The sequence below is a fragment of the Anguilla rostrata genome, chromosome 8 (assembly GCF_018555375.3).
Source record: "Anguilla rostrata isolate EN2019 chromosome 8, ASM1855537v3, whole genome shotgun sequence".
NCBI classification, from domain to species: Eukaryota; Metazoa; Chordata; class Actinopteri; order Anguilliformes; family Anguillidae; genus Anguilla; species Anguilla rostrata.
The window spans coordinates 19,028,061-19,052,260 of record NC_057940.1 but is presented as its reverse complement, the minus strand read 5'-3'; the positions used below and the strand labels follow the sequence as shown (position 1 = coordinate 19,052,260).

The 24,200-nt window shown below is 39.0% G+C and overlaps 1 long non-coding RNA gene across 2 annotated transcripts in view; it reads right to left on the bottom strand.

Annotated features, from left to right (window-relative positions):
• Positions 1–6,062: 6,062 nt before the first annotated feature.
• The window catches only part of LOC135261045 (uncharacterized), a 159,989-nt gene continuing 141,851 nt past the window's right edge, over positions 6,063–24,200 (bottom strand). For both annotated transcript variants that reach the window (XR_010331809.1, XR_010331810.1), the window contains 3 exons: positions 11,653–11,808; positions 9,737–9,819; positions 6,063–6,618 (listed from right to left, as the gene is read on the bottom strand). This is a non-coding gene — a long non-coding RNA (uncharacterized LOC135261045). The remainder of the gene's footprint in view (positions 6,619–9,736; positions 9,820–11,652; positions 11,809–24,200) is intronic.

Sequence of the window (24,200 nt, the reverse complement as noted above, 5' to 3'; positions counted from 1 at the left end):
ACGTAGTGTGGATGCGTGCATTTGTTCGACTGCTTAGTCCTGACTGTGTTAGTGCGGACTGTGGCTGCCAGCCTTGCAGATTGCCAGTTAATTGACCACAGTGCCACCAAGGCGGAGGGTTTTAGTAATTTGCCATATAGCGCTCCACAGAAGATATTGCTCCCAATATTCAGCAGGGAAAGTACCCTTCCCCTGAACGCTCAAATTCTTTATGCTAGTTAATATGCTAGTATGACTGCGAATGCATACCCTAATGAACTATTTTTACCAAAATAAATCAGACCAAGAGCAATGCATATTTTAGTGAGACATGTATCAAATGTCAGCAGGCTATATTGGCTGAACTTGACCTTTATTAGTTTCACCACATGTCACTCTATGAATTTGTTTTTAAATTGCAAATTAAATAACCTTAAGACAAGGCTGAGGTCAGAATAAATCTGACAGCTAATTACTAGAATGCTCCTCCTTTCTCTTCCATCTTAACCAGCAGTGTGTAGGCTCACCGATACACTGCTGTCCATGATAAAATGACATTAGTTCAGCTTCACAGAAATTGCATTGGAGGAGTAGGCTACATTTACAAGGAGCTTGTGCAGCCTGACTGCAGATACCTGATTGGCCAGAGGAGGTTGCTGTTGCATGATGAGATGATTTTACAAGTAGTTCCCTGTGGTGCTTCCAGCTGTATTCAGTTCTGTAATGTTTTAATTTTCAGAACTAAATATAACTAATGAAAGGGTATTTAATGACCTCATTTTCATACAATTCCCACAAGCTTTGCTCTTTTTTTATTAATTTTCTCAAGTTTTCATAGCTTTTTCCTCATCTTTCTCTGTCTGCATCCACTCTCCTCCTTTTTTCTGAGCCTTATCCATCATTTTGAATTTCGTCCTATTTTTTCTGTGCTTTTTCCTTAATCTTTTCTTCCTCGTTTCCTTAATCTTTTCTTCCTTGGCTCCCAATTGCCTCCAATTTTTCCAAGAAAAAACATTTTCTTAGTTATCTTTTTCTGCACTGCTTCTTCCATCTTCTCCATCCAAAGGTATTGCTCCTCATTATCTTTCTCCCATATTTCCTGTTTTATATCCTCTTCCCTCCTTCCCTGTTTGCTCAGTCCTGCCCCCTCTCTCTCTTTCTCCACTGGTTCATCTTTCTGTGCCATCATATTCTTTACTTCTTTAATGATGGTCTGCCGTTCGCAGAATAGCCTCTCCATCTTTTCTCTCTCACTGTGAATGCCCCTTTGAAACTCGCTCCTTATATTTGCAAGCAAAACTTCTGACCACACAGTCCAGTGGCTAAGAATTTTTGTTGAAAGTAACGCTTGCACGGGTCCATTTTACCTGCATCTCAAATGACTCCGTGTTCTGGCCCTGAAAAAAGAAGAAAAAAAAAAAAGAAACCACAGCTGAGAACAAACATTGTCCCATCACGAAAACTATATTTCTGGACTCTCACTGCCTTGTATACAAAAGCACTTTAAGTGCTTGTTACAGTAAATCCTTCAGACTATATTGTATGGGGTTATTATGGTATGTATTAAGCATTAGCAACAGTATGAGGAATAAATTGCATTGCAATATCATTTCCATCTACTCTTTGTGGGATTAAGTGGGTGGAGTTCATCCAGGCTATGAACTATTGGGTGCAGGTGCTTCATGATGTCATGAAGGACCTGATGTACTGGCCAATAAATGTTTTAGTCTCATTGTATATCTCCTCCCATAGTTTGAGGCAAATAAAATTATTCTATGCTGCTAAAACAGCCTCTTTGACTCTGAGTGAAACACTTTTTTGCCATAGAGAATCGTTGTCCATGTTATCAATAGAGATTTGTAATAGCTGGCTGTAGTTATTTTGGTGTTTTTTCCGCTCTTAATTGCTCTATCAACCTTATTCCTCTCCCAGTCTCCCTCCTTCTCCAACTTGACCTCAACCTTTCACTCACATCCCTTTGTGGTGGTGCTACCCATCTAGCTGGCTAACTAGGCTAGTTGTTTTACCCTTAGAGCTATAGAGCTATAGTTTTTGCTTCATTCATACTGAGCCCAAGAAAAAATTCCCTAAGGGGACAATAAAGTATATTGTATCGTATCGTATTACCATTATTTGATTCAATTCATTATCAAGCCTCCTTTGGATTGCAAGAATGCCAAATTTACCCCATGTATGTGCACCCCCCAGGATACAATTCAGAAGACATGGGTGGCGTTTTTGAAAAGCTATGGCTGCACTCACACAACCAGTGCAAAGACCTGCTTGTGCAGTTTCACAAAACCTACAACGGCCTCATTATGGCTGCCGCCACTCAAGTTTCCATACTAGTCCTCCTGCATGCGACAACCGTTTAAGTTTCAATATAGCAACTTGTCAGCAACTTACTTTTTTTAAGCACGTAACAGCTTCAAAATTCACGATTGAGATATTACTGGGTGTAATTTATCTCGTAGAACAAAACATGAAACTCTCTTAGGCATATAATAATCACATACCTTATTTTTGGCAGAAAACAAAAGCCCTATGGGAAAAAAGCATTGCAAATGTACCAAGGGAACCCATGGTGGAAGAAACGTCTGTGTCATCACTGTGGAGGACGGAGTGTGGCACAGTGGGTAAGGAACTGGGCTTGTAACCGAAAGGTCGCCGGTTCAATTCCCGGGTAAGGACACTGCCGTTGTACCCTTGAGCAAGGTACTTAACCTGCATTGCTTCAGTATATATCCAGCTGTATAAATGGATACAATGTAAAATGCTTTGTAAAAAGTTGTGTAAGTCGCTCTGGATAAGAGTGTCTGCTAAATGCCTGTAATGTAATGTAATGTAACACTATTGCTACAGCCCTGTACTATATGTCTATTGAACTTAAAACAACATCTAGGCAGATTTCTAAAGATTCAAACCTTCTCTCAAAGAGCCAAATTGGTTTGGGTTCCTCTGGCTACCACTGCTTTAGCTCTGGCCAAAGACACATTGGGTTCCACAGGCTACCTCTTATCAGTGAGCAGTGAGACATAAGCCTCTGTTCAGTTCAGCAATAGCTTTCCTCAAGGACTGGGTGGTTTGTAGCCTCACGAGCCAGTCTCTTTTTTTACTTCGTTCAACAGAGCCTGGCCGATGCCTTGACGTTCTAAGCATAAACGAAGGAGGCAACCTTCCCGGGATAGTTGTATTTTCCGAACCAATCGGAGTGTTTTGGCCAGGCATGGTCTGAAACGTGCACCGGAAAACATTACTGGAGGCAAACTTTTCCACAGACCCGCATCAGTTTGCCACTATTTGGGGAAAATGATTGTATTGATTGTAACGGGCAAACAATTGAAACCATTGCTTCTTCTGGCCATTTTTCTGGGTATTTATTTGATAGCAGACTGCATACCGTAGGCCACGCTTGAAAAACTAAACTTTTGCCAAATCCTGTAGGCAAGCAAGCGAGTACATCTCTGTTCGATAACAGCGAATCCAAGCATACGCGCTGAAGGTCCTTCAACGAAGTCACGCCATGTATTTGGCAAGTCTGTGATATAACAGAATTAAAATCTTCTTCGAATTTGTCCATAATTCTGTTTTTAGCAGATAATTTGGGTTAGCTCGATAGCTTTGTCCATTTCGCTGGTGTGTTTCAGTCGGGACTTAGATTGCAGCACACACGGAAAAGAGGGAGTGTTGGGTGGGAGGGAGAACCGGCACACTGAGACAGACAGTTTGATTAATCAATAGGGAAGCTGCTGCTGGCTCCCAGCGGCAGAGGCTCCTCCCTTTTGCCCCAGAAAGTACATGCGTTCGTCCAGACTAGGTGGTTTGAGTGAAAAACAGACACTGGCTGGCAAGGAGAGCATACAATTCTCCTTCATTGACTCGGGAGGCACAATTTCTTATTCCCTATTGGAAAAAATTAAAATTTTAAAGGAAATATTTTAATATTTGAAATCAAATATTGAGCTTAGCAGCCATCTCATCCGCTGATCTGTCAGCACGCCTTCAATACCATCCAAAGACAAAGGAAACTGTCCAACTAAATTGATGGATGTGGTCTTTTCCAGAGACTACCGAAGAACATTAGACTGGGTGGTTTGCAGAGAAATACTGGGAGCTGAAATATGCTCTAGGGTCCATGCATACATATTAGTTACAATAATTTACATCTAATGAATTGGAAATTAATAATCATAATTAGAGTGTTCTGTTGCACCCCTAGGGCAAACCATTAGATGAGCTGCGTAGGTGAATTATGCATGGCACTACACATGAGTTCTTTCCGCCATTTAATATAGAGTGCCATTGTTTGCTTCGCAGTACATGAATTTACGTTTTCATGACTATTCCTTTTACCTTTATGAGGAATAATTAATGTTAATATATAATGCTACAAGATGAAATACTTGAAAAACAATGTGAATCTTATTTAAATATGAAACAATCTGAATGTTAAGATATCAGTTATTGGCACTTAAATGCATGTGCCTTTGTATGTATATTGTAAGACTTTGCAAGTACAGAATATTTGCAAGAATATGTTTTGCATTTGGCATGTTTAAAATGATCAATCCCAGAACGCAAAAGAATGAAAAGCAACTGAAACAGTATATTCTACAGCCAAAGCCTGTGAAACGTAGAGAGACCTGTCATGCATGATGTTTTTTCATGCATCATAAATGCCGACATTAAGTGAGAATAAAGTGAACTAGCATGGAAATTATAATTAGGTCCCTGCACTGCATATTTTTATTATTGTTGTGGAAAACATAATGATTTACCGCTTTTCTAGTAAAATGCTATCTAATTTATATTCATGTACCATTTTCAGTAATGAAAAATAAGTTATCACCACAGACACACAGCAATATTAAATGTGGTTAATGTTGGTTTGAACTATTTTATTTCTATGAAATTACTGCTGAAGGAAAGATTGCGCTTGTCGTTAATATTCTTGTGATTAACTTTGTGTGAATCCCTATGAATCTATAATCACCTTATATAACAACATGCCTGCTCCACTAGTTCCCTGCTTTTGCCTCACTGATGAAGAAGTTTTTGGGTGGCTATTACAAATGATTAAACCCTGTGTGTTTCTGACCTATGGCCTGGTCTTACAGAAATAAAGAGAAGGGTTCTTTTAATGGTAAAGGAAACAAGGATGTGGTTGGTGGTATGACTCAAAAACACATGAAAGGGAAATAGTGAAGTAAATAATAAAAATATCTCAGTCGGACTTAAACTACCCACACAATGGCATCATCATCATGTCAGCAGTGGTATGGCAAGTGACACCTTCACATATGAGAAGGGGTGGGGGGGGGGGGGGGTTGTTGTATTGTGTGAAGCACTTTGTGTTACATTATACTTGTATGAAAAGTGCTATACAAATATGAATACAAAGTCTGATTGATTGATTGATTGAGAACCGAAGGGAGTCTTTAATGACCGCTCTCTCCTGCAATTTATTTCTCATTTTGGAGCGAAAGTTCAGATGGTCTTAATATATTTTAAAATAAATTCTTGCTTGAATACAACACAAGTGGCATAACCTGATATTTAAAAAGGACACACACACCTCATTCTTCCAGAAGAGCTGGCTAAACAGGCATTCATTACTGGCTACTATGGCCTATTCTCAAGGCACTGTGCAAGTAATCAAGACCAAGCCTCTTGTCTGGTCCTTTAGATGTTGATGAATCTTTCAGGAAGACATGATTAAACTGAATGCCTCTACTGATGTGAAATGAGTTGGAAGAGAAAGCCTACTCTCTGAGTGACATGGATGCAAACAAAGGGGGTGGAAGTAGACTCTTAAGCATGCAGACACACACACTTATACACTTATAAATAGGCTAATCGCTGCATGCGACACTGGGCTTCCACCTGAATATTATACATCGCGGCACTGATTGGTACTTTCGTGTTTGCGGCCATAATTCATGCGCTCTTTGTCTTCACCTTGCTTAACTTAAACAGAGAAAGATAAAGGAAAAGAGCAATTTACATACAAATGAATGAATATTTGTAGGAGTCTCTCAGCAGGTACATTGCTGGGTACTAATAAATGATGGACCTGACAATGGTAAGTGCTAGGCCAGGGAAGGCATATTTATTGGCTGATAGAAACAGACATTCAAATTTAATGACTTGCTGCATTTCAGAGCAGTATTATCAACACTGATGACTATTTCTTTATTTACTCTCACTATTTTCACCAATTATCATGTGTAACATTCTCACAATGTTGCTGCTACAGTATGTTGTAGCATTGAGGAGGGTGATGTTGTATTAACTATATTATTTAAATTGAATGTCTTCCATTTATACACACAGATATAAAACAGTTGGTCCTGCCTGGCCCATACTGCAACATGATGTCCTTTAAAATAATCATAGAAAACATAAAAGTTTAAATTTACAGTCACAAGCTGAATATTGCAATGGTGCAATTACACCACAGGAGGGCAGGTATATACAATATGAGAGTTATCAGTTGAGCTGATACACACTATATAGATCTAATGGTCAGGGCTTGATCATGTACTTCTGTCATTTAACAAATAGACATTCTTAAAACTCAGGAGTGTATTTAGAATACTATCTTCATAGGCTTCAGTTTTCAAGGTTTCAGGTATTAATCTGTAAAAAAAATAAAATAAAATAACCCATGAAGAGAAATAAGCTTTACAAAAGAGAAGGGGAAAATTTTGTTGTTGACCTGGATGAAACTTGTATGAATGCTTGCCACAAGAGAGGCCAGGGAATTTCTCCCTGTCAAGATGCCAAGTACAGTGGAGAAAGGGATTATGTCAACCATGGAAAAGGTGGGGAAATCTGATCTTTTCACTGCTTGATTAGCCAGGCGTACCCCTCCTCTCCAGGAGACTTCAGCATCAGAGGCCAGCACTCGCATATAGCCAAGTAGAACGCTTTTTTTCTTTGAGAGCACAATTCGGGGACAAACCATTAGTGAGTCTGAATGAGAATTGACTACTACTGTAGGTACAATAAATGTTAATGAGAATATGAGAAGGGTACTATTTCTTTCTTAATTAGATTTTCCATTTAAACTGAAATGAAAGCAATAAGAATGATTGAAAATTCAAACTTTATTTTCCCTTGATGGTGTAACTAGTCACTACTAGAGGTGCAATGATACAACTTGATCGCAATACGATATGATATTGATACTCTGAACAGTGATCCGATTTCTCTTCATTTGTAACAATTTGATATGATTAATAACAATTAATCACAATATGATATGATGCAATTAACTGCAATGTGAATGTGCCCATTAGATTTGACAGATACACCCCACCCCACCGACACTCAAGAGATCATTAAAATAATAAACAGTATTACTTTCAAAGTTAAGTTATTAACAGTGCCTCAATCTGCCTAAATTAATGAATTAATTACGGATTCATCCTGATGTCGATGCAGTTGTACCGTGAGGCATTGATGCATCAATGTTTCAGTACACCCCTAGTCACTAATATAACAAACCTGTGGGACTGCATAACCAGCTTCAAAAACCAGCTATTACCTGGTGAAAATATTCTCCTCCCTTAGCTGCATGGACATGTACATCAGGACACATATTATTATAGTAACATAATTGTGTATGCTCATTAATTGACCTGGTGATGAATAATGTAAATGTGTCTGACATACAGTATTAGGTGTACTGAGCTAAATAATCATGGATGGAAATGTGTAAGCCTAAAAATAGAGCTTTTATGTTTGCATTTTTTGAATAAACATTCCATAAAAAACAGTACAGTAAATGTCTTTGTCGCGGGTGGCTTCACCCTGATGACAAATACAATTTCATAATTATCTACTCAATTTAACAGTAAAGTCTGGAGGAAATAACTGTGTATTATCTGCAACCAATCATGCTCCATTTAGTTTGGTCCCAATGTTTCCTCACAAGTGCATAATCTGATGTAAAAGCATGGGTAATGATGGATAAAACAGCCTAAGCAATAAATGTAGGTAAATTGAACAAATAGCCCTCCAAAAAACAGGTCAGACATTAGCACGCAGATAGCTGGACTTGACTGAGTGTCAAGGCAAGACCAATGGTGGGTAGAAAGGGGTCAGTGCGGACATCCAGACAAAGGGGTTAAGGGAAGCAGGGCTGAGGAGTTGGCTGCCCTAATCTCTGTTGCATTGTCACAGTACATCTGAACCTTAGGTTCAAGAGTGCACTGTTTTTTCCATCAGATCCATCCTCAGGAAAGTGTCTTGGAGGTGGGGGGTAAAGGGTGGTAATGGCTAGATCCCCTTCACTGCCACAGTAATGACTAATTATCGTCATGTTTGTCAACTGCATTCTAATTACATGTACAGCACTGAAACTAGTGTCCACCAGCACACCTATGCCCTGTATTGTTTATTAGATCATGTTCTTGCCTTTAATTGTGATTAAGATTCATGACTATGTACAGACGGGTGACAAATTAAAGGAAAAACCAGAATAAATGAGTGGAGAAACATAACGAATGCAGATGCTTCCATACATGTGTACTGCATGATACAATTAAAAAAATGACATCCTATCATGCTCTGTGGCATTAATAAAAATGCTGAGCAGACCCATTTAACCTTGATTTTGGATCAAGATGGCAAGAGAAAAAGATCTAAGTGACTTTGAAAGAGGGAGCGTTATTGGGGCACGGATGGCAGGAGCTTCAGTCACAAAGACTGCCCAACTGGCTCTTGTTTAAATAGGAACAGTGACCAAAGTGACATCTGCATTTAGATCTATAGGAAAGACATCAGTAAATAGGGTCGGAAATTGTGGTCGAAAGTGTACATTCGATGACCGCAATGCTTGTGCATTAGTGCATTATGTAAGGAAAAACAGAAGAGCAACTCAGGTGACTGAGAATGTCAATGCAGGATGTGATCAGACTGTCAGCAAGAACAGTCCATCAACAACTACAAAGAGAGGGATATTATAGTAGGGCTGCAGTGCATAAACCCCACAGTACAATGCACATTTGGGAGTTCAGTGGTGCAAAAACCATAGGCATTGGTAGATAGATGTGGAAAAAAGTGGATGTGCTCAGATGAGCCATCCTTCACCATATTCTTGAGCCAAATCCTGTCTACTGTATGTCATGCAAACACTAAATCAGACTAAATCTCTGCTAGAACATGCAGTTATACTGCACAGCTCTTGCCGTTGAAGGCACCCAAGTGCCACCCATGTTCAGGCAGGTATAGTCTTGGACATAATGTCAGTCTTGCCTTCTGCCCAGCAACAGGACAGGTCAATGCCCAGTGCCACTTGTATGGTGCATAATGAATCTTCCCTCCACTCAGGACAGTCCCCAAATTGCCACCCCACACCCAAAAAGAAGCCACAGTTTTAAACGCACCATCGGCTTTTAATGGCCTCTGTGCTTCACAATTCGACCATTGCGCTGACGGATCTGTCCCTTGGGGGTTGTGCAACCCCTGACCCCTCACTCGAATTTCTGGAGGATGGCATCTGATTACCACTCAGGCCCCTGCTGAGTGGACCGTCATTAAGGAAGGGGTTGGGGGAGTGAGCGTGAAAGCAAAACATCCAAGCTGTGTAGTCTGAAGGGAGGAGCATGATGGTTCTGATTAAAGAGGGAGTGGGGAGTGCCTCTGCTAACACCAGACCGCGCCCACCCTTGGTCAACAAGTGCATCAGTCACCCTAATGACTGTGCCAGCGAGGGGTTCAAGGGAAGTGTGCTTCCTTGCTAATGACTTACCTTGGCCCTCTGGGCAGCCAGATCCTGTGCCAGACCAGGTGTGAAGGAGCATTGGAGGGCCTGGGGGCTTCGGTCTTCCAGTGCTGGCAATTTGGGGGATTGAAAACGCTACTTTACATCTCTGTTGAGTGACAGGAACGTGTAATTACCCCTGCAGGCGGTGCAGCCGAGTCGTAAAATGTCACTTTGAGGCACTTAAGTTCTAATGCGAAAATCAGCGGCAAACCTCCCAGAGAGATCTGGAGGTGCTCTAAATCTTTACGGTCCTTCCTGCACAAAGCGCTGGGGAGAAGTGCAGGCCTTGTCATGAGAGAGAGAGGGTAATGAGTCATATACAAACACTGCATACAGAATGCTTTAGGGAAATATCTTTAATATCTTACATTTGCGAAGCTCAGGCTTATGCCACCCTTGGGGTTTCGGGTTTTTTGTTCCAGCTTCAAGTTAACTTGAGGTTTTAGAATTCACAATACACAACTTATTACTGATGTGCAATTACATATGTGTAGAAAAGTGGACGTAAGATAATTTCTAAGTCTGGTCTATCAGCTATCAAGAGTTATGTGCTTGGAAGCAAAAGTGGCAAGATTTCTATCTGTTGTCAGGGCAGGCTAATTGGAGACTCAACATGGAATATACAACATATTTAAATATTGTAGACAGTGTGCAAGAACAAATAAATAAAAACATAAATGCCTTCAGCAGTGTGCACAATGCTTTGAAATTGTAAAGTACAACTCCTGACACATCACAACTTTCTTGTGTGCAATGACAAAGTATGCCACATGTCCAATGTCTTTCTGTGAAGTTAAGTAATCATTCTGTCACTCACCATATTTCTATAACCTCAAAGTGAGGTTCCATAACAAAGTGTCAGTCAAGGCTCTATTTCAGACGCAACTTGTGAACCCCATTTCGGTGCATATGGGTATTTGTGTGCATAAGCATTGTAGTTGCCAGAATTGCATCATATTATAAAAACACATGCTCCAGCATACCTTACCTGAGCTGTTATCTAAAGGATCTTTAGATAACACACACACACACACACACACACACATGTGACGTCTTCTTCTTCTTCTTCTTCTTATTATTATTATTGGCATCATTCTTATCGTCATTGTTATAGTCATCATCATCATTACTTTGTATTCTATTATTTATCATCATTTATCATGGTTCTCCTTTGCATGGTAAATTTCCGTAATCCCACTGTGAAGTCGTCTTAGTGTCTGATTATAGGATGTACAAGCACTTACCTGTGTAAGTGCTCTATGATTTCCCTTTAAAACATGGCCTCCTAATCACAGGCAGCGGGGTTGCTTCCCTCCTCCTTTTCATATTCATCCATATTCAGTGCATTTATTCAAAAATGTTCCAGCACTTTCTATTATCTGTTTTCCTAACATCCTAACTGAAACTCAAGGAGGGAAAGAGCATGAAGCTTGAACGTGATGCTAAGTATCACCACAGCCCTGCCTTAGGTGCACAATTATTTTAATGCTATTCTGCAAAAAAAATCAATGTAGACCTGCCTTGAGTAGTCATGCATCTGATGCACAGCCTACTGCAGAAGGGGCACGAACAAGCGAAGAATCTTTTTTTAAAAGCCAATCTTTAAAAGCTTACGGCATATCAGAGACAACATAATAGGCCGACAAAATAACGAGGCCTAGTCTGTTCCCCAGTAGCGATTTTGTCCGAATGTGAGGACTCTGGATCCAAAGCATATATCATATGGGTTTTCTTTTAAATCTTTGGAATAAAACATTTCCACAGCTATTCTATAGCACTGAATTCTGTTTCTTAAATCAGTATTTAAGAAAATCGCTTTCTTTTACAGGCACTTAAGGAATATGTGCTGACTAATTCAGGAAATTTTCCTGCCTTTTTTAAAAATCAGAACTCCCGCTTACCTAGATCTGGGGGCGCCATAGGGGGATGTGCAAGTTCTGATGCTCTGGCCACATCTACACTGAGTAAGATGTCCCTGATTCACCAGACAGCGCATCAGCGAAGATCAGGTGCAGCCTTCTTCAACTCCCGCACCCACGACCAACATTTGGAAACACCTGAGCAACAACCAGAAACAGATTTGACGCTCTTGGCTCCCCTTTCTCCCCCGCCTCTTCAACTTCTCAAAAAGACAACGTTTTAGTCTTAAAAGACTACACTGTATAGATTTTGGACTCATCAACAGGTAGAATGTATGTTTCTTGCTTTCTTGACACTCACATTTTGGACGTAGCAAAATAAATCCCACCCGTTTTCAAGGAACACAAAGTCACTGGCACTGTAATTGTGCACACCAGAGTTGAAGACATTAGAAATAGTCAATCTGAAAATCTCAATGCGGATTTCGCTAAAATGTTGGACTCTAGGTTATTAAGGATAGAGTAATTACAAAATTATCATATTGGGCCCCTTACCCAAGTTCAGAAGAGAAAATGAACCCTACAATCGGCTTATCGCTCTCCATAGTTGGCTTGAAACCTGGTGGGCTGAACTCAAGATTAAATATATTGACAATTAGAATTTATTCTGGGAAAGATCATGCTTCTACCGGAGAGATGACCTTTATCCGCGTTGCCAAGGTTATGTGGTTTTATCAAACAACTTTCAAAAGACTCACAACCAGGGGGGTAACCAGTAAATTAATATTTGCTTTAATATATGCTCTGTATCTGTATTTCTGCCCACCGAACATGGAAAAGCAGAGAGACTGACTGCAATTTTAGAAATCTAGTTAGTAGATTTCTGTTAGCTATTTCTACTGTACTGCTCTGCACACTTCATCACAGTTAGATTGGCCTAGAACTAATATGAACCGGCTCAAAGTAAGTTCACTCAACAATAAGACCTTTATAATGAAAAGACTGACACTTTTTGTTTCTTAAATATTTGCAAGCTTATGTCGCCTGAAGGAAAGCAGAAAGAATATTGGGGAAAATTAAACTGAAAGTTCATCTTGGAATTCTGAAAGAACAAATTGCCACTTAAAAATAAATCTGTACGCACTGAGAGCTGGACCTACTTTTCAAAGATCATCGCTGAGAATAGCGGCAGCTCTAGGGTACTGTTTTCTACCATCAATTGCTTACTACATCCAGCCCCTATGACCCTCAGCCAAGCCTCAGCCTTAAAGTTAAAAAAAAAAACAATTTATGACATAGGACAGTTAGGAACAGTATTGTCGGAACAGCTGGTGAGCTCCATGATAGCCTCCAATAGGCCTCTAAATATGAGTTTTTCCAATATTACAGATACAGAACTGTAAGATTGTATCACTGACTAAATCCTATACATGTGCTCTCGATCCAGTTCCCAGTTACATTATCAATACTTTTTCAAACCTACATAACAGGGCAAAAATTGTATGTTAGTCTTGGTGATCATGCTATTAAGATACCTTTTAGCGTAGCATAAGGAAGCTTTGTTTCTCATTTTTGCTTGTGCTTATTTTGTTGTTCTCTGATATTTTGTGCATTTATATTTTATACATTTTTATCTTTCACATGCTATTTATTATTTAATTTTCTATCCTTTTTTTTCCTTATTGTATTTTATATATTTGTTTTATTTTTAAATTACTTTAATTTATAATTCTTTCCACTGTAAATCACATTGAGCTGCATCTCTGTATGAAAGTTGGCCACAGTGTTCAAACATCTGTGAGAAATGAATTTGGAACATTACAATGCCAACACTGGTTGCTGATTGATGTGGTACTGCTGGGAAATGATGTATAGATTAGTGACGGGGGTTGCCTACAGAACCAGCAATGTTTATCTCCAGGGGAGCCTGTCCTTCACCATATTCATTAGTATCCAACATTGGACCTGTTTCATTAAAAAGAAGAAAAAAAAACATTTAAACCATGTTTACAGGATCTAGAGAGATGAGACCACAGGGATCTTAGATAACTTTGTATTCTATTCTATTTTATTTTGCAACCAAACCACAACTGGCTTTAACTGAAACCCAAGCACAATTTTGCAAATGAAATCTAATTTTGGTCATTTAAAATTAGTGAGCCTGAACAAACCTACATTTTACCACTGGGCCAGCTGGAATTTACGGCCTGCCTTATTGATTTTAACTGATTTACTAGAGTTCATGTCTCTTTTCCCTGACAAATTCCATAACACTGATTGTTACAGATGGTGTTAGGATGCCAACTTCAGAATAGTAGAGAAATCATTTCTATTTCCCTTCTGAATTTGGGGACCTTGATGCCAAAGGCAGAGGGCACGGTATTATTTGATGTAAAATATTTAGATGAGGGTGTGTTAGAGAGTGGGATTTCGATTAAGCTGCATGGAGAAGAATAATGGATGGTTTTGGCCAGGAAACCGTAATGAACACCATAGCTGTATAAATCTGGCTTTGACATTAATGCTGCACGCTCCTGCTCTGTTTTGTTTGGACTGAGGATGAATCACCAACAAAAAGGCATGCATTGCCTCCAAATCATAACAAAAGAATATAGCCAAAGCAAATATTGAAATAAATGACAGAGCTGTAACAGTAGCTAGGTATATGACAGCTGCACAAATTTAGGCAGGGAAGTTATTAAAAGGTCAGGTAAGTCAAACTCTAAACCACATTTTAAACTTAAAACCATTGAAACACATACAATTGCAGGGTATCCAGTGATTCACAGCTAAATAATAGAAAATAGGACGTGTGCCATATTTTTTTAATCTGGTAAATTATGTTATAACCAGAATTATATATGTATAAATTTTTTCCCCACAGAAAACCCAGACAGCCAGAAAACCTAACCATGAAAAATACTGATCATCTCAAAAATTCCTTGCAGTTGAGGTCATTTCAGTGGACATTGGGGGATGTAATTGGACGTCAGAGTCAAGGCGCTGTACCTTCACCGAATACTGACTGGGACACCGACATTCTATTCCTGCACAAAGATGGTGCATTAAAGCCAAATTCCATGTAATCTCTGGATTCCTGAATGTGGTCTATGCAAATGATTGCACTCATATCCTCCTGAGATCCAGAAGAAAAACAGTTTAATTAGGGTTCCAAGCAGCAAAGCAGCTGGAACCCTATGGGGATTGTTCTGATTATTATTATTCATTGTTTTGCCCTAAAAGGTTCAGAAGCCATAAGATGTAGAACTACCAAATTTGGTAAATAGCTTGCACGTATGACCCACTACTCAATTTGTCAACCTGTACACTTTGACTGCATGGTGGCGCTATAACAAGACATTTTACTTTTTGGCCTGTATCTCAATAACTGTAAGGCCTAGAAAAGTTATCTTTTTTGGCAGATTCCTTGAGGCATGGGAATCTAACACATGCACTGTTTACACTTTCCACCATATTGAATTTTACAAAATTTAGCAATTTCGGAAAAACCTATTTTTTCAAACACCTTCTACACAATTTGACCAATTGTCTAGATTTTTTGAACTCTGACTCTTCAATGCTTGACTCTTCTGTGCTTTGCATTTTGTTGCTGCCACATTTGTTTCTGTCTCCCCTACAGGTGGAGATACAGTAATGATGCGTCGGAGAGGAGACGCACGCCATTGTCTGACACCTTGCTGTCTGCTGATCCTGCAAACACCATCACTTCTGTGCTTACTAACTTTTTTATAACACGCTTGTTAAATCCCCAGTTGTAGCATTCATGTTACCTTTTAATTAAAGAGAATTATTTTGGATACGAATGCAGGTGGTTAGGATAGGCAATGAATACCACAATTCCTACTTCAGAACATCTGCAAGTCATTAGAGGACTGACTTTTGAAAAGAGGATCATTTACCACTCTGGTGTGGGTTCCATCTACCCAATGGCTGCCTGGTAAGACCCTGCAACCTGCGCTGAGCTTATGTGCTTATTACATCTTCAGGATTATCTCCCTGCTTTGCAGTACAATAAATGCCCCCCCTTTTTTTTACATATCACTGAAACGAGTCTTCATTAAGGTTGTGGTTATAGTTGAAATGACTTTGTGTTGCATCCATTAGCGCACACCTGGTTTTTGTAACGCTGGTAGATTTTGGGACGTAACACCAAACATTATGGAGCGCACTGTTTTTGCTAGTTCATCTGTGATGTGACTTAATATGGGAAGCTAAGCTTCATTTTTGTTCTAATATAGTTTGTTTTCAAGATGGAGTGAATATGTATTCATGCATGTGTGCATGAGTGCGTGTGCGTGTTTGCGTGTGTAGGTGGGAGTGCTAATTCTGTTTTGTTTTTCAGTGGAGTAGAAAGGTGTTATTTTATCATCTATGTACTTTATAAAGTTCTGTTGTCAGGCAAAAAAAAAACCTTAACAGAAACTTTTTCAGTATAAAAAGTCAAAGTATTCATCTATGCAAAATTTAATTCCTAAAAAATATGTCCATTTACTAAATTGGACTCTAAATTAAAAAAAAAAATTAATTTCTGTACTTTGCTGTGGATAAGAGCAATTGCTAAATGCTGTAATGCCGTGTAACCTGTCTTGAATGCAAATTAGTGAAGCTATTAATCTGGAGCCCAGCTGCGACTTCCTTTTAGAAAGTAATGGCAACAGTTCTCTTCACTATTCTCTCAACTGCATTAATTTTTTAGGGGAAGAATAGGAAGAAAATATTAAATAATTAACAATAATCTTACACAACACACAGGAGTTGTTTGAAAACACTCCTTATTCCTGTTTCTTATGCCCAGCCCAGGGAAATTCTGTTTGTAGATTGATGCAGTTGCATGGGGTCGCCTGGGTTGCCAGTTTTTTTTTTTCCAGATAACATTGGCCAAATTCCTCAAAGCAAAGGAGTCCTAGCATGTTAAGAAAGCAGAACAATGTAACAGAAATCCTTTATTGACTGTTTAACTCCTTTTCAAATGAATCCCTTCATTTTGTGCCAAAGTATTTACACTGCCTGGCCAAAAAAAATGTCACCGTTTGGATTTTTTTGGACAGTGCCCACTGTACAAGCCTCTGGAGGCAGTGTTATGATCTGGGGTTGCTGCAATTGGTCAGGTCTAGGCTCAGCAACGTTATGCGGCAATAATGAAGTCCGCTGAGTACCTGAATGCACTGAATGACCAGGTTATCCCATCAATGGATTTTTTTCTTCCCTGAAGGCACATGCATATTCCAGGACGACAATGGCAAGATTCATCAGGCTCAAATTGTGAAAGAGTGGTTCTGGGAGCATGAGGAATAATTTTCACACATGAATTGGCCACCAGAGTCCTGACCTTAACCCCACTGAAAGTCTCTGGGATGTGCTGGAGAAGACTTTACGGAGTGGTTCGACTCTCCCGTCATCAGTACAAGATCTCGGCCAAAAATTTATGCAATTCTGGACGGAAATAAGTGTTGTGACATTGCATAAGGTTGTCGAAACAATGCCAACAACGAATGCGCGCCGTAATAAAAACTAACCGCGGCCCAACGAAATATTAGAGTGTGCAACTTTTTTTTTTGGCCAGGCAGTGTATAAACGTTTATTATAAGATGTTCAATGTATGGATAAACTTCTGTAAATGACTGATGGATTAATTTTCAGTGATGAGTGAACAACATATCGAGGACTCCTTCAGAAAGCTATCTTAGATATTGCAGTCACATTCAATTACTCTTTGTCCTTACAATGAGGAGACATCAGCTCAATTCAACAGACCCTGATGGTAAACAACAATCTTTGCAGCTGTTGGTTGCTGTCTGTTGTTGAAAACAATGGGCTAAAACAAGGTGGGACTCTCTCCCTGAATTGCTCATTTCCATATGAATGCATGCAGGGGGACCACCCAATGTGGTGAGGTCTCATATTTATGGAGTATTAAAAATAAAATGCTTATATTCTGATATGCCATTGTAATGCATCCTCAGCTACATCTGCTGTAGACTGGATATAGACAAATGAGGGCAAGTTGCTAGATTGTCTTGTGTTTGGGATTCCTTGTTTGATATCTCATTGCTCCTCCAAGGGCCTCAGCTTCTAATAAAGGTGCTTACTTTTTCACATTCTCTTATATGACAGGTGCTGGGTAACAGGGTGACTCAGAGCTACACAGAGTTGTATTAACACACTCAAAGAGACGTACCCAAGGCTTTTTATGCTGTCTGACTAGTGTTAATCTCATCAGCATTCCAGAGAAAAATTTTTGTCCTGAGTAAAATATCCCAACTGGCTTGTTTAACAGGACATAAGCCCTGCTTCTCTAACGCTTTCTTTCCTGAAGAAACTACTGGATGATGATGATCAGGCAAGCATTACATGCTTGCCCTTAACTCCTATAAGTCTCTTGGTCCAGCTGCCATCTCCAAAGAAAATCATTTATCACTGTTTTCCTGAAGCAAAACATCACTCTCTTTGACCCAGCTTTCCCAAGAAAAAATATTGGATGTCCTAATAAGCCTATGTAAAAAAGTGTTCTGTAAGTGCAAGATTGTTTATCTCATAGTGGTTGAACTTCTTTAAGAAAAGAGTTGTCTTCCCCTGAGCTCACATATAGGCAAATCTTCAGTAACATGACAGACTTTATATTTTGCATTGAAGATAACATCAATCTTCACCATGCCTCCTGAGGAAGGTCTTAAAATAGGCAGAGACTTTAAATATTTCTTCAAAGAATATGCTTTGGGAGTACCAGAGTAACATGTTGTCCAAGGTTGTCATAACAACCACAGGAAACTGAAGTAAATTTCAAACGTATTGAAAATGAAAAGAGTTAGGTGCCTGCGTGCAACTTTTACTCTTTTTCGAAAACTCCTACCATTTTTATGCAAGAAAAAATAACACAGAGACAGAAGTGGATTACAATTATTAGATAATGGCAGACAAAATCCTATACCTGAACTTCCGATTTGGCCACAACAGCTCACATCTAACGAGGGAGGGCATCAAGGAATCATCCACCTTTGTCCTTGAACCACCATTTTTATGGTATCTTGCTTAACTAGTGAAAATTTTGTGTTCTATATTTATTTCTATTGTACATGGTAGCTAACCATTTTAGCATTTATTTTTCTACATATAAAGTTATAAACTTCTAAAATTATTAACAAATTCCTCCTCCTCTGTAAATAGCACTGCCCCCTTTTCGGATAGCTAACACAATGCACTAATCAAGATGTTCACTAAAATATGCATATTTGTCAATTAATATATAATACATTGCATATATGCTGAGCATACCTCCACAACATATGTTAGTGCTCTGTTTGGTAGTGGTAGCAGCAATTAACTGCAAGCTGGAGCAGCTCACTGTGATTCCTATGTGGTGTAGAATATGTCAAATATTTTAACAGAAATGCATTTTTATTGTGTATTGGTGAGATCAGGTTGAAACTGTAGCTATCTGCAGGCTTGATGCTGACACAGCACAAACTACCAAAGTGAATGGACCACACAACATGGTTGGATCAATAATTGCTGTACATGGAGAGTGACCTTTTCTTTCTCCTGTACCTCTCAAAGAAAACCTCTTTTGCCACAAATAATTGGAAATAAATGGTGTGTGTTCATATGTCCTGTAGCCTTTCAAAGGCATGTGGTTCAAATTATTCATTTATTTTTTGACCGAGTTTATGGACGTAGACGAAAATTAAGAAAACAGGATGAAGGTCACACGTTGGAGAACACCCGAACGTGGTGCGTGCGTCTTAATAATTATGCATAAAAAGTGTGTGAAAACCATTACTGTGAATCTTGGGGCTGCAGCTGGAATACATTAGGAGTAGTCTTGATTAACTGAATTTTTAACAATTAGATGGGATGTAATTCAGCACGATCAGATGCATAGTCACTCTGGTCGCAAGCAACAGCGAGCTAGTGGACTGAGCAACCTATTGCAATTTAGAATCAATAACAGCAGAGGCATAGCACATAGTGTAATTTTATGAATGCATTCCTTGACAAGAGTAGAAATATGTTACTGCAACATTTAAATGAGTGAGGCAATGGCTTGGCAATGGGGTGGAGACAAACGGATTACAGCAATACAGCACTAATAAACAGTAATAAAAAATCAATACATGAATATATGGATTAATTGTTAACAAAAATGGAAACACAATTATACTATAATTATACATGGAAGGCTTCTGGTGGTTCTGTAATGGTGTGGGGAACATTTTCCTGGCACGATCTGGGTGTACTCATCCTCTTAGACAGCACAATTGATTCCTGATTACAGGGTGGAGTTCTGAGAAAAGGCACAACAATATGCACCATTTTTTCATTGGTAAATGATTTATTTCCAGATGCAGAGCAAGTGACTCTGCATTGTTCGATTTTGTCATTTATTTTTATCTATCTCCCACAGTGAGGGTAGTGTAAAGTCTGTATTTATGTATAAATGGTTTTCCCCCAGTTGATAACATTAGAAAATCTTTTATAATGAACTGGGGGAAGAATGACTAGAATGTATTCATTTTGTTTTTTGTTGAAGACATTGGAGAAACAGGATATGACATAAGAGTCATGTCTCCTTTAATTAATGTAATCATTAGGGGAATAATGCATTCCTCTTCCGGTCTCAAAATTGTCTGAATCTGCACAGAAAAGCAAGCTTCATTCTGTGTTTAGGCTAAATGATCTTAGAGCTATGAAAATGAGCCTTTCTATCTTTAACAGCTATTTAAAGAGGGTTCTAAAATTTCTTTTAGACTTTTTTTTCTGATGCGTGTTCGCACATTTTTGGCACTGAAAGAGTCAAACAATGCTATGGATTATAATGCATGCCAAACTAGTTACACAATTTGAAAGTTACAGTGCCTTGTGCCTTGGGGCAGATCCACTCTGTATCTGTAATAAGAGCTGAGAGATTTCTCTAAACCATGCTTTAGTGTGCAGAGAGTCGCACTAACTTTCACAAGTGAGCTAATGTAACCAGACATTAAAGCCATTCCTTTACGCTTGATCTGGGTTCATGAAACCTGCAGAATCATAATCAAGTGCTCGAGAAAACAAGGCAACCGCGACTGAGCAACTATTCTCTCAGGGATGAAGACTAAAATCTGAAACAAGGTTACATACATACCCTTATGAGCAGGAGCTTCTTGGACTTCTGTTAATATACTTGAGCTGTAAGTGCTTACAGTTTATCTGTGGCTCACGTGGTATGGTATGTGTGTAGAGATGTGATTTTCGCTATGCTGAAACAGGAAAGGGCCTTCCCCAAACTGTTGGGGAAGCACAGAATCATCTAGAATGTGATTGTATAGTGTAGCATTAAGATTTGTCTTCACTGGGACTAAGGAGCCTAGCCAAAACCATGAAAAACAGCCCCAGACCAAGAGGTGTCCATATATTTTTGGTACTATAGTGTATGTTTTAAATATACTGCAAAATGAAAAGAAAGTACTATGCATTATTGCCTAACAAAGTATAACCAACTGAGACAATATTCCAATTCCAACCACCCAGAGAAATAAAATTGAAATTTATCTGTTTACAGGATTTCTATGAAGACTCCATGTTGCTTATGTCATCCTCAAGACAACAATCATCCTCAGAATAACTTTGGAATTTTGTGCAGTTGTTGTCTTTTTGGACTGTTACTTCTTGGTCTTTCCAATTCTTAAGTTGGATGTCTTTGCTTGTTTAATGAGGAACAAAGCAGAATATTCACCAGCAGATTTTCCATGTCTGGTTGTTATATCCCCCACAGTGTTCAGTGGGTCCACTGATCCACTTTATTCGGACCCAGTTGGCTTCACTCTTACATGGGAAGCGTGTGTTTAAGCAGTCCTGGATTCCTCAGGTTACCGATGCATTAGTACATCCCAATATTTCACCAGGCACACATAAGCTATTAGTCATTGTCAATGAGAGATGCACATTTTCTCCAGATGGCACTAGTTCTCCTGTAGTGCTACATGGTCTTTCATGTGTACAGTAGTGACATTGACTCAAAAAGTAATATATCATAAGTAGATTCCAAATTGGGAAGGAAAAAACAAACGGGGTGTTAAAAAAGATTATTGCCCAACTGCCTTTTACGTTCCTTTTTTCTAGCATTAATCAGTCAAGAACAACTTTTTCAGTCGAATACATGCTTTTTTGTTCACTACATAACATGGTTTGGTTCGGTATCAGCCAACCATTTAATTATTCAGGTACATCCGTCTGGCATGGAATTTCAGAATCTTTATGGAGAGTAAAAGGTGCTTGGAAGAATATCACCACTTCATACTAATGAAATAGAAGGCTGTTTACTGTGGAGCTGAATACCTAAATTCAGATGCCAGCATACATTAACATAATGTATCAGAACCAGGCACTCTCTTTTAATTCTATTCCAAATGTGCTGCCACAGGTTATTGTACATTAGGCACTATAAAACAGCTGTGAACTGCTTCCTTTTGTTTTCAACACAGTGACAAAAGCCTTATGACTGCATAGGCCTTGGGAAAGTTAGCGTATTGAATTCTTGGGTTAGTCTGGCAGATGCTGAAAATATGAGTTCATTCATTATCTGACTCTTTTATCACAATGAGTGAAAACTACTTTTGAAAGAGTGGCATTGTTATCTGTGTTATATGTTACAGCATGTTTGTGATGATTTTGTATCCCACTGATATTTTCTGCTGTTCTCTCTGGTGCAGTGTTCTGGACACAGATTAAGCCCAGTCCTGGGCGAAATTTTACTGTCAAATATATCTTAACCTTGTTCTGAAATTCAAATGATAGTTATTTCAAAAATATGCATTCCACAAGGAAAACTGAAGCCGAGGCAATAAATTAAACTGGAAAGAGACTGATTTCAGATAAATTAAATTTCCCCATTCTTCTGGAGGACAATGGGTTATTTTAACTATGTAAAGATAACCGATGGGCTTCACAAAGTCCAGTCACAACCACAGTCACATACAGGAGCAACCCAATGAACAACTTTGAGATTGATATTCATAACTATTTTCATATGTTCAAAAATGTAGCTAAGGTAGCATTATAGATTGAGCCTACACTTTCATATAACTGTTTTAGAAGGACACTTTTCTCCCTTGCTCTACAAATGTTGATAACTTTTAGTGCTGACTGATTTTTTTGACATCTGGAACTGTGAGACAGGGAATTTGACTGCTGTAAGTGAACCAAAAGTATTAAAAAAACAGTTCTTAATGTATGTGATACTATTTGTGAGCTGAAAGAAAACAACATACAGTTCCCTGAGGCTGCAGCACACCTCAATTACAAGATAAAGTTCTATGAACATATGAATTTCTCTGCAGGTCGTGGTTGCATAGATGGATATCAATTTCCTCTTTGGTTTCCCACTACAACAGAGGCTAAGGAACACAGGGATAATAAAACCTTTTCAATAAATGTTCAAGATTCATGCACTCCATATTTAGAGTTATTAAACTGTTTCGGAAGAGTCATTCCTATTGTCAAAGGAACACATTGTCATCATTGAAACAGCAGTGCAATTACCTGAACCAACATAAACAACATGAACATTATGACTATGGCTTGAAACAGACAAGATAAGAGCACCAATTCAGTCACATCCTTCATAAACACAGAACACTTGTCAACATCTTGTGCTTTTGTTGTGCACAACAATCTAAAATACAAATCATGCAATACTCTTACTAGAAAGTAGTAAAGTAGCACTTCTCTCTTTGAGTACTGTCAGACAACAACAACAACAACAACAACAAAAAAACCTGCAAAGTGAAAGTCACAAAAATTTATATGCAGGACATCTGGAACTATGGGCTCTTTTGGCCTTCATCAGATCTAAGAGTGCATGATCGCTTCTCTGTGTTTGCAGTGACATTTGTTCATTGAACTAGATAGAAGGCTCATGGGGCCAAAATCAGTCAAGGGAGAAACAGGGGTCGATTCAACGGTTGCCTGGGGCAGCAATGGAGTTCAATGGTTTTGGAACTCAAAGTTTGTGTATTCGATACCCAGCTGGAGCGCTGCCATTGTATCCTTGAGCAAGATACTTAACCTGAATCGCTTAAAATGAGGCCTGTGATTCATCCAAGCACAGTGTATTTCAACGATAAAATGTGATTCGTTATGCACAAAATATGTTATGGAATCAAGACTCACATCTGTTGTACCATATGAAGCAGTTTATAACCAAGCAGAGTGTGAAGTGACAACTCAGAGCTTGAGAAGTTCTGTGTACGGTGGGTCATAAAAAACAGGTGCCAGTCACTGAGTGGCCATCTCCCACATGCTAAGGCCTCACTACGCCTGAACTCTGAACAGCCCCCAAAAAAATGTCTGCTGTGACCCTGCAATGTTTACTGTGAAATATAGATTGGTTAGAACTGAACAAGGGTCAGCCACAGCCCAACATTCATAAAGAAGGCACTGCTTTCTGTGTCACAATACAACCAATTATATGGAGGCTCATTATGTTCCACTACTTGCAGCAAGTTGCAGGGGAGCATTATAAAGGTTACCATGGTTGTGCCTCAATCAACTGCTTGCTGCCAGCGACCTTAAGATGTACAGTAGCTGTCTCCAAA